The sequence below is a fragment of the Sapajus apella genome, unplaced genomic scaffold (genome assembly GCF_009761245.1).
Source record: "Sapajus apella isolate SASKATOON/1434 unplaced genomic scaffold, GSC_monkey_1.0 scaffold12, whole genome shotgun sequence".
Classification (NCBI taxonomy): Eukaryota; Metazoa; Chordata; class Mammalia; order Primates; family Cebidae; genus Sapajus; species Sapajus apella.
The window spans coordinates 3,537,722-3,548,090 of NW_022436952.1; the positions used below are offsets into that span (position 1 = coordinate 3,537,722).

The following is a 10,369-nucleotide window of genomic DNA, read 5'->3' on the forward strand; positions in this document are numbered from 1 at the left end:
TATGTGTTGGTCACTATGCTAACTAACCATTAGCTCATTCAGTTCTTACAACAACACTGTGAGTTGGTGCCGTTATTCCCATTTTATACTTGAGGAAACTGAGGCTGGAAGAGGTTAATAATGTGCACAAGGTTACCCAGTTAATAAGTGGCAGAGCCAGGATTAGATCCAAGATCTGTCTGAGTCTCCCACTCCCTGGCAGGTCTAGAGAGGTGAGGCCATGAGTCATCTCCTCTCCTTCCAAGACTGGCCGAAGGAAGCGGGCAGCTCAGACACGCCCCTCCAGATGGACTTTGGGAAAAACTGGCAAAACGAGCTCTGTCCTACAGACTCTTCCTCTCTCTCTCTCTCTCTCTCTCCCTCTCTCTCTCTCCTCATAGGGAAGATTAACCACAGGAAAGGGAGATGGCAAGCCAGCCTGTGTGGCACCCGCTGGTGACCTGGATTCCTGCCCCTTTTCTGGATCAAGTGTCTGTGCCAGCCTGGGCACAAGGCCCAAGGCCTCCAACCTCCCAGGCACTCACATTCCATTCCCAGGAGCCCACAGTCTCTACTGCTGCAGAGCTCCTGCCAGCCTGATTGGAGCACCCTGTGACATGACAGTGGCCAGGATGACACAGACCTCAGTCCCGTAACCGTGCCTCCAGGTGGGCAGGAGGGCACGTGATGGAGGCAGCCAGGCCTGAGGAGGGAGTAGTGCTTCCAGTCACCACTGACCTTCTTCCCCCAAACATTTCAGATGCAAGATGAAAAGGGACCGGGCAGCCACAGCCCCCTCCAGACTGAACCATCAGCAGCACCAATTCACTGCTCCTCTCCCCTCCCCCTGCCCATGCCAAGTGAAAAACTATTTATTAAGCACAACTATAAATAAGCCAGGGCAGCTGCTCCATTCACCATGAGCAGTGGGTGCTGCTATTCCATTTCCATGTCACATTGAGGAAACCAAGGCCCAGAGAGGTTTACCAACGTGCCCAGGACCCACAGCCAGAACCTGAGAGGCAAGCCCAGGTCTTTGGTTCTCCTTCCACTCTGGCCTGATACTTCCTCCAGGACCACAGTCCTTTAAAGGTAAATCTGACTTGATTCTTTCTTTCTTTTTTTTTTTTTTTTTTTTTTGAGACTGAGTCTCGATCTGTCGCCCAGGCTGGGTCTCAGCTCACTGCAACTTCTCCCTCCCAGGTTCAAGTGATTCTACTGCCTCAGCCTCTCCAGTAGCTGGGATTATAGGTGTGTGCCACTACACCCGGCTAATTTTTGCATTTTTTAGTAGAGATGGGGTTTCACCATGTTGGCCAGGCTGGCCTTGAACTCCTGATCTCAAGTGATTCACCCGCCTCAGCCTCCCAAAATGCAGGGATTACAGGCGTGAGCCAACTCTCCTGGCTCCTGACTTAATTCTTGAGACCAGAGCAGAGCCTCCCTGCTTCCTAGTCCTCTGGTCCCTAAATATGGCCAGTGCCACCTGGGCCCGACTCTGCACTGCCCTGAAGGTTGTAGGATCATACCACAAGGTGAGGGCAGCTAGGAAGGGATGTCCCAAATAAAGAGTAGGCCACAAGTGCCCTGCTATTTCTCCTCCACCCAAAAGCCTAGCAAGGCTCCACACTGCCCAGTCGATGAAACACAAACCTCCCATATAAGCCCTTCTCCTCCATCTGACCCCCCACTAACAACCCCTTGTGGGAACCTTGTGGAAGTTTCACACTTCCACAACTTCCCTCCACTCCTTTTATTTCAGCTAAGCTGGACCAGTTGATGTTTCTTTAAAGAGGCCTACATTTTCCTTCTTCCACCATTTTTTTTTTTTAGTACAGTGGTGCAATCTCAGCTCACCGCAACCTCCACCTCCCGGGTCCAAGCAATTCTCCTGCCTCAGCCTCCCGAGTATCTGGGATTACAGGCATGCACCCACCACATCTGGCTAATTTTTTGTATTTAGTAAAGACAGGGTATCACCGTGTTGGTCAGGCTGGTCTGAAACGCCTGACGTCAGGTGATCCGCCTGCCTCAGCCTCCCAAAGTGCTGGATTCCAGGCGTAGCCCCCGTGCCCGACCTCCTTCCTCCACCTTCGCATGGGCTCCCCCTTCTCCCTGAAATAACCTCCCAGCCACCTTCACCTGTCAGAATCCCATGCTCTCTTCATGAACCATCACAAATCTCACTTCCTTCCGGTACTATTTTAACAGGAATTCTTCCTTTGGTTCCCCATAGATCTATGCCTCTTTTGTGGTACTTCCCAGTACTTTATAGTTCTCTAAGTAAGACCTCATTCCCCCAGTCTGTGATAAGCTTCTGAGTGCAGGAGCCGTCTTGTCTCCCGGTGCCCATCACAGTGCCGGGTGCATGGTAGGGGCCAGCAGGCCTGGCGGGGAATCACCTTGCCAGAGCATCTCCCTGGAGGTGGGTCTTGCACTCAGAGGGCTGAGACAGCTCAGAAAGAGCCTCTGGCTTCCTGAGGTGCAGGGTGTTCTTGAGCAAGACTCTGCCCATCTCCGAGGCAGATTAGAGATGCCAGTTCTGTCACAGGGAATCATGAGAAATCTGGGAACAGCAAGCAGAGCCAAAGAATGTCCCACCCACGGCATCTGGAGCCACTTCCTTCCTGGAAGGAGAACAAAGCAGAAAGAGGAGATCAAGCCTCTCCCTGCGTGGAGGATGATGGAGCAATGGGGCCCAAGGGGTTGGACCTCCAGGAAGGAGGCTGCCAGGTGACAACAGGGGCCCCAGAGAAGCTGGAGAGCCTCAAGGAGAAGGAAGAGCATGAGGTCAGGCAAGCCCCCTTTCCTCTTGCCCCTTCCAGCTTCTCCTCTGTGAACCTCAGACTTTCCTCCCCAACCCGCTTTCTCTTTCTCCCTCCTCACCTCCTCCTCCCCACCTGGCACTCCCATCCCACGACCACCCACTGCCCTGGACTCCGCTGCAGAGAGGCCATGTGTGACTGCATCTTATCTTGACGTTCCAGGCCTTCCGGGTGGGCAGCCAGCACACCTCTCCACCCCTTCCCGCCTTGGATTCTCCTCCAGCCTGGACTTTCCTGCCTCTTGGCCGTTCGTGGGACTCCCTCAGCTCACAGGGCCCTCCCCTCCCTGCTCTGTCCGTCCCCCGCAGTGGAACTCCTGCCTCTCTCCAAGCCCCCCGACGCTATCTTCCCCGGGCAGCACTGCCTGATCCCCAATCAGCTCGATCCCCAATCGCCCCACTATTTAGACTCTTTCTATGTTTTCACCACCACCCCCAATCCAGTGCTTATCGCTCTGTCCTGGATGGAAATAGCAGCCACAATCATGGGAATAGACATCTCTGTCACCAAAGGCTCCTGCTTCCCCTTGCCTAGCACGTGGGCTTGACACTGAGAAGTATATGGAGTTGACACTGAGATCTGACACTGCCCAGCCAGGGACGACATTTCCCAGCCCCCGTGGCATTAAGATGGGGCCATGTGACTTGTTCTCACCCACGAAATGTGAGCAGAAGTGGCACTTCTGGGCCAAGGCAGTTAAGCAGCTGATGTGCCTTCTCCACTCTCTTCCCCACCCACTAGCTAAAGCCCAATGACCGAGTGGTCTTGGAAGCTACCAGTTAAAGATGGCGGAGCTAATTAGGCAGGCATGGTGGCACACACCTGTAGTCCTATTTATATGGGAGGCTGGGGCAGGAGAATCACTTGAGCCCGGGAGGTGGAGGTTGCAGTGAGCCGATGTCGCACCACCACACTCCAGCCTGGGCAACAGAGAAAGGCTCCATCTCAAAAAAAAAAAAAAAGATGGTAGAGCTGTCAGAATCTTGGTGTCTAGATGAGCCTCACTGCTAACCTGGTATTTTCTGAGACCATCAGAGGGACAAGAAGCAAGCTTCCATTGTCTCTAAGCCAACACACATTCTTGGGTCTATTTGTTACACCAGTTAGCGTGTCCTGACCAATACAGGTAGCTATGGATTCACTATATACCAGGAACTACATGAAGTGTTTTTACATTCATTATCTCAGTTAACCCTCACAGTACTTCTACAAGGGAGCTATTTTAAAGTCCCTGTTTTATAGATGAGAAAACTGAGGCTTAGAAAGGTTAAGTAACTTGGCCAAAGTAACCCAAGTAATAAACTGCATTCTGACTGGAACCAGAGTGCCCCACCACTGACTGTGAGCTTGGTACATGTCTGATATCCTCCCCAGACTATTGTCACTGGGAAGATCGGAGTGGAAGAAAGATCGCACCTTTCCCTCCTGCAGAAACAAGAGTCTGATCTGCACTAGATTTTTTGTTTTGCTTTGTTTTGTTTTTTCGAGATGGAGTCTCACTCTGTCACCCAGGCTGGAGTGCCATGGCACGATCTTGACTCACTGCAAACTCCACCTCCCAGATTCAGGCGATTCTCCTGCCTCAGCTTCCCGAGTAGCCTGGATTACAGGCATCTGCCCCTGTGCTAACTAATTTTTGTATTTTTGGTAGAGATGGAACCATGTATTTTTAGTAGAGACATGGTGAACCATGTTGACCAGGCTGGTCTTGAACTCCTGACCTTAAGTGATCCACCCGCCTTAGCCTCCCAAAGTGCTGGGATTACAGGCATGAGCCACACCACACTAGATATTTTGTAATATCATTACTTTTCAGCTCTCATTTTCCGAGAGCCTGCTAGGTCCTACAGAGAGACAGTGGAGGGGGGGCACTTCACATACAGCAACTGCAATCGTCATGGGAGCCCTGCCAGGTGGGTATGTACTCTGCTGAGCTAGAAGCAGGCTCTGGGAAGCTCAATGACCTCCCCAAAGTGACCTGCCTGAGTGGCCAAGCATAAAAGAAACTGGATCTGCTGGGCTCTCACCTCCCCTCTGCCTCCACACTCCACCCCTCCCTTGTCAGGCCACTCTGATCTAGGAGGCAGCTGGAGGATTCCAGCAGAGCAGGGGTGGGGAATGGAGGGAGAAAGAGAGAGACTCTGTGTGTGTGTGTGTGTGTGTGTGTGTGTGTGTGTGTGTGTGTGTGTATAAGTGTGTTTGCCCTACGTGTGTATATCAATGTTTCACTGCTTCTATCCCTCAGTCTGGTTTTCATTTCTTTAGGGAAGAGGATGCGGCATGAAAGACAAGTGAAAGAAAAGAGAATTCCTCAGGCTGAGGGAATAAAAGGTCAGAAAACATCAAAGTTGATGGAAACTGTGGGTTTCATAGCCAAAACCCTTGGCTTAGTCCAGGAGGAAACGCCAGCCCAAAAAAAAAAAAAAGGATTTGCTCAAGGAGTTGGGGTTAGAGCCTGCACTTCCAAAACCCCACCAATGCTTTTTGTACCAAGCCCTCTGCCCAAAAGCCAGGAGAGGATAGGTCACTCACAGTTCATATCTCAGCTCAGAGGTCACCCCCTCCAGGCAGCCTTCCTCCCCTCTCCACAGCAGCTCTGCCACTCCTCTGTACTCAGTGGTTTACTCACCTGTCTGCCTCCCCCACTGGATTGTGAGAGGTTGGAAACAGATTCTGTCTTGGTCACTGTAGCCTCCCCAGACCTCAGGAGACCTGGCACATAGTAAGTACTCAATAAACAACTGTGGGACTGAATGTCCAAATGAGTGAAAGGATGAACCAAATGGTTCTACGCGCCATTCTACATAACAATGGCCTCGCGTGCGCGCAGGGCTTTCATTTTTCAAATCACATTAATCACATTGTCTCAGTAGGACCCAGTGAGAGGCCCCAGTGACAAGGAGAATGGTATCAAGTGTACACACACTTACACATGCAGCTCCCCTCCGTGTTTATGTACGGGTAAGAGACCATACACCCATCCCTCCCCAGCCAGCAAGAAAGATGCCATGACGTGCTATTTCCTGTTTTGTCTGCAAACACTGAGGCGTCCCACACTTTTTCCCCACCCCGACACACACACACACACACACACACACACACACACTTGTGCAGGGCCGGTTTTCCTTCTTCTTTGAAAGAGAGTAAACGAGAGCCAGCCGTCCACAAGGGGGCATTCAAAGACCATCAAACACAGTGTCTCAACGCCATGACTGCTGCCTAACCGGTCTCAGAGAAAAGAAGATCCCAGGGAAAACTGAAGAGACAGGGTGGGGTCTCCCATGGAAACCCAGAAGAGGGAGTGGTCAGCCACTGGAAAAGCAGGGCTGATGGAGATGGAGGCTCCGTCTGAATAATAGAAACGGTAATAACACTCACTCTTCATAGTCACTAAATATTTACCAAGCGCTAGTGCTTGGTCTGAGCACTTCACATGTCATGACTGGTTTAATCTTCCTCTCACCTCTGCAAGGTTCAATGTTGCTATCATTCCTGCTTTATAGATGAAAAAACAAATGAATCAGAAAAACTGAGTAACTTGCCCAGGGTCCCTCAGTGGTGAAGTGAGAATTCAAACCGAGGATCTGTTGACCATAGGTCATACTGTTAACTGTTCACTCTGCTGCCTCCAGGCTGGACTTTCAGACATCCTACTTCTCAGCCCAGGATTCTCTGTGCTGGACTCCACTTCTCACAGCTCCAGGCCCTTTTGGGTGGTTGTCGAAGGACCTAGAAGCTGATTTCCTAAGAGTGAATAACGGTGCCCTGAAGCTGACCCCTCATCCGCTATAAACTGTTGATGCTGGGTTGGTGTAGTGCCTTTGGAAAGCAATAAAGCAATTATTAGCAAAAGGCCTAAAGCTCTTCCTTCCCCGTTGACCCTATAATCTCATTCCTGGGAAATTCTTCCAAGGAAATTATCCAAACGGAAGCCAAGTGTTATCTGCATACATGCGTGCACTGAAGTCTTTCTTTAAAGGTCAAAAACTGGGAATGACAATAAGGAAGTAGTTTAATACACTGGGGTATCATTACAATGGACAATCCAGCCTGGAAAACCACAGTTGCATTAACTGTCACGGGAATGGGGACACGGAGGATGCGTCTGCCACACAGTGTATCACCACCACACTCCCACCTAACTAGCCAATTCAACAAATCACACTTGTCAAGGAGAGAGAAGTCCCTCTGTTCATGCTCAAAATAAAGTCAGCCTCTGATGCACCAAAGGAACAGAAGAGCTTAAATGCAATAAAAACAACAACGTCAATAATTCTTGGCTTTTGAGTTTCCAAGGCCCCAGTTCCTGATGATGTATGCCATTTTCTGAGAGTGATTTTGATGATTGGTTATTGATGATTTTCACCTTTCACGCTGTTCTTGTGACTAAGCTATCTAATTCTTCATATTAAATTGTGTCAGTGTATCTGGTGTGGTTTCTGGTTTCTGAGCAGACCCTGATACATACATAGATCATGGACCCTAAAGATACTTTTTTCTTTCTTTTCTTTTTTTTTTTTTTTTTTTTTTTTTTGTTGCCCGGGGCTGCCTCAGCCTCCCAAACAGCTGGGATTACAGGCATGTGCCACCACACCTGGCTAATTTTGTATTTTTAGTAGAGACGGGGTTTCTCCGTGTTGGTCAGGTTGGTCTCTAACTCCCAACCTCAGGTGATCTGCCCGCCTCAGCCTCCCAAAGTGCTGGGATTACAGGTGTGAGCCACTGCGCCTGGTGATATGTGATTTTTTTTTTAAAGTGCACAAAATTAGTGCACTCATCATGATTTCAACGTATGCAAATATGTACTTTAGGATGGTACAGGTATGGCTGGTCTTCTCCAAATTATACTTTGTACTAGTTACCTCTTGCTGCGTAATAAAGTACCCTAAAGCTCAGTGTCTGCAAACAACAACTTTTATCACCTCACAGTTTCTGTGGTTATGGATCCAGGTGCAGCTTAGCTGAGCCCTCCACTTCAGCACCTCTGCAAGGCTCAACTGGGGACCCAACACCAAGATCACTGGAGCGGCTGCTGCAGGATTTGGTGGACCCTTGGACTCAAGGCCCCGATGCCCGTCCCTGCCTGTGCCCTCTGTTCCTCAGCACGTTGGCCTTTCCCTGGGGCAGCCCCCAACATGGCAGCTGCTTCATCAGAACAAATAAGAAAGACGTCTTGAAGAGTGCGAGCAGTAGGGGAGTCCCAGTTTTGTAGAGTCTAACCTCAAAAGTGACATTCCTCCACTTTTACCATATTGTGTTCATTAGAAGCAAGTCGCCAGGTCCAGCCTACACTCAGGGGAGGGGATTACACAAAGACACGTGGTAGGCATACCACATACTTGAACGTTTATAGCATCTTCTCAATAACAAAAAGGATTTTCTCAAGTTAATTGTCTGATGTGGAAACTTTCTAAATCTATTGGTGAGTGCGCATGCCCATTTCTCACGAGCAACAGCCCCCTCGTCCCCCACCTCCATCAGGCTTTAGTGGGAAGTCCCTGCTGGGTGAGTGAGTGGCTCTTTGCCAGATTGGAGGTGGGATAGGGGGTGGGATGTGGGCAACAAGGGCCAAACGTCGGGACTCGCCTTTGAAAAAGTTTCAGTTGGTGCCCACCCTGGGACATTACCATTGCTTTAGGCTGAATTCCTTTTTTTTTTTTGAGCTTACTCTGTTGCCCAGGCTGGAGTGCAGTGGCCCGATCTCTGCTCAGTATAACCTCCACCTCCCAGGTTCAAGCAATTCTCCTGCCTCAGCCTCCCGAGTAGCTGGGACTACAGGCGCACGCCACCACACCCAGCTAATTTTTGTATTTTTAGTAGAGATGGAGTTTCACCGTGTTGGCCAGGAGGGTCTCTATCTCTTGACCTCGTGATCCGCCCACCTCGGCCTCCCAAAGTGCTGGGATTGCAGGCGTGAGCCACTGCACCATGTCTTTAGACAATTCTTAACCAGCCCAACAAGGCCTGGCCAGATGTGGCTTCACCTACTTTCTCTAAGATCAACTAGCCTTTCTGTTAGCTCTCCACACTCTAACCACAGTGGCCTCATCTCTGGCCTCAGACAGGCCAGGCTCTTCTTCTCCCATTAAGGCATTTGCTACGCTCTTTCCTGGATCCCCGCCCTGCCCCACAAAGCCTCACTTGCCTGACTCCTGATGAGCCTTCAGACCCCAGCTTGGACAGCACTTCCTTGCAGGGACCTCCCCAGAGCCTACAGACTCAGCCAGGTCCCTGAGCTACAGTGATTCCCTCCCAGGAGATCTCTGATTCCAACCAGGAATAGCATTTCCAACCTGCTCTTAGGCAATTTTTAAAATAGGGCAAGTTTGGGAGGCACTGCTCACTGTCTTCACAAGCTCACATGGTACCCTTCCCTCACCGGTCCCACTCCGCACACCTAGAGCTGATGAGTTGGTTCTGCCCTCTGGAACCCTTGCGGGCCAAGCCTACATCTGTCTTGCCTGAGCCCCATAGGGATGAGTAGACAGCGGGAGAGCAGGCTGGAGGGAGATGAACAGGCACTGCTAGGGCAAAGGCGGGGTGCAGCCAATGAGCACACTGCTGCTGAGATGGGTGGAAGAGAGGCTTGGCTGGGCACTGCTGGGGAGGCAGGTGCTGCAGGACATCCAGGTCCCACCAAGAACACTCAGGATGCTAAGAGATAGTCAGAGATCCAGGACAAGGAGAGACCTTCCGGAGCTCCCACAGTCACCAGGCAGAAAACCAGGCACCTCAGGCTCTTCCTGGGATAGTGTAGGCTGCTCACAGCAACGCTCAGGATTACAGTGGCGGAGACTGGGGTTTAGGGTTGTCAAATTTACCAAAGAAAAATACAGAAGCCCCATTAAACTGGAATTTCAAACAACAAATGATTGTGTAATATAAGCATGTCCCAAATGTGACTCAGGTGTCCTTTATCTTAGCTGGCAACGCTGCCAAAGTTATGAGCTGACGCTAAGGCCCAAAGGCTAGGGTCTGTGATTACTCCAAGGGTTTCCTGGAGACAAGAATAAACTCAGGGCCAGGCACAATGACTCACACCTATAATCCCAGTACTTGGGGAGGCTAAGGTGGAAGGATCACCTGAGGCTAGGAGTTCGAAACCAGCCTGACAACATGGCAAAACCCTGTCTTTACAAGAAAATATATATCTAAATTAGCCAGGCATGCTGGTATGCACGTGTGGTCCTAGTTACTCAGGAGGCTAAGCTGGAAGGAATCCTTGAGCCAGGGAGGTTGAGGCTGCAGTGAGTCCTGATCACACCACTGCACCCAGGCCTGGGCAACAGAGAGAGACCCAGTCTCAAAAAAAAAAAAAAGGTTGGACACAGTGGCTCATGCCTGTAATCCCAGCACTTTGGGAGGCTGGGGCAGGCAGATCACTTGAGGTCATGAATTTATAGACGAGCTGGGCCAACATGGCAAAACCTCATCTCTACTAAACATACAAAAATTAGCCGGGCGTAGTGGCACATGCCTGTTAGTTCCCGCTACTGAGGTGGCTAAGGCCATCTGGGAGGCAGGGGTTGCAGTGAGCCAAGATCATGCCACTGCATTCCAGCCTG

The 10,369-nt window shown here is 50.5% G+C and overlaps 1 long non-coding RNA gene across 1 annotated transcript; it reads left to right on the plus strand.

Moving 5' to 3' along the window:
• Positions 1-2,272: 2,272 nt before the first annotated feature.
• LOC116552861 lies at positions 2,273-7,230 on the plus strand. Its single transcript, XR_004269534.1, has 2 exons — positions 2,273-2,769; positions 5,070-7,230. It is a non-coding gene; the product is annotated as an uncharacterized LOC116552861 (long non-coding RNA).
• The last annotated feature ends 3,139 nt before the right edge of the window (positions 7,231-10,369 follow it).